The sequence below is a fragment of the Manacus vitellinus genome, unplaced genomic scaffold (genome assembly GCF_001715985.3).
Source record: "Manacus vitellinus isolate BGI_N305 unplaced genomic scaffold, ASM171598v3 scaffold_17_pilon, whole genome shotgun sequence".
Classification (NCBI taxonomy): Eukaryota; Metazoa; Chordata; class Aves; order Passeriformes; family Pipridae; genus Manacus; species Manacus vitellinus.
The window spans coordinates 12,795,617-12,796,709 of record NW_021939256.1 but is presented as its reverse complement, the minus strand read 5'-3'; positions in this window follow the sequence as shown (position 1 = coordinate 12,796,709).

Sequence of the window (1,093 nt, the reverse complement as noted above, 5' to 3'; positions counted from 1 at the left end):
GCTCTTCCCTGGCTGGAATTCTTTCTGTGCCACAAACTTTTGTTCTTAAATATGTTATCACAGAGGTGTTAATATTACTCCTAATTGCCATGGCCAGCGGCAGGGAGTCCGTCCTGGAGCTGGCTCCAGGCATTGGCTCTACCGGACAGAGGAAGCTTCTAGCAGCTTCTAATGGAAATCACCCCTGTAGCCCTCCTTCCCCCTCAAAACATAGCCACAGAAACCCACTACAGCTGGCATCACCGAGAAGAGCCTGGCTCCATGCTCTTGACACCCTCCCTTCAGATACTGATAGACACATTGATGAGGTGCCCTCTCTGTTGTGCTCTTCATCTCCGCGCCGCAGCGGTTTCTCACTAACACCGTATCGTCTGTCCTGCTCTATGCCCCAGCTCATCTGTTTGGAGAAGTGCAGCCCAGTTCCCACAGAAATAAAAGAGTGGATTTTGAGGAGTAGTTGAGAGAAAAAGGAAGTGTGGGCAGACCTCCTTCTGGAGAGCAGAGTGGCTGGGAGTGTGGGACTGAGCGGGGCTGATCATGCCATGGGGGCAGGGGAGGCACGCCTGATGCGTACAGACAGACAGCAGCAGGCAGTTCATAACCAAGGGGAGGCTCTCCTTCCTGGCTTGGGAGCACCAAGACAGCACCACGAAGTACTACCTTGACACTGGGTACTTAGTTTTTTATTGGGCTTGAGACTCAAGGAGACAGTGCCTGTTCCAAGGCGCGTCTCTGATGGATGGGTTTCACATGCAGTGATCACTGAGTAAAATGCATATGGCTGTTGGAACACAATCAAATGCAGATACACGGTGTGTCTTCTGTGGTCTAAAGATCATCTTTAACAGCCAGCCTCCCAGAATGACGTTTATAACTGTTCTCTTTCTAATCCAGTGATCTAGCCTTTTCCCTGAGCAGCTTCAGCACCATGTATGGATAAGGTGTCCTCTCCAGGGAGGGAGGCCTGCAGAGTCTCTAGCAGGCAGACTCCCCAGTCAGTTGAATACAGCCCTTAACCTGTCTGCAGAACAGCAGAGAGAAGGGTTGTATGTGCATAAAGACAAATACCATCAGGGAATCCTAGTTAGAACAG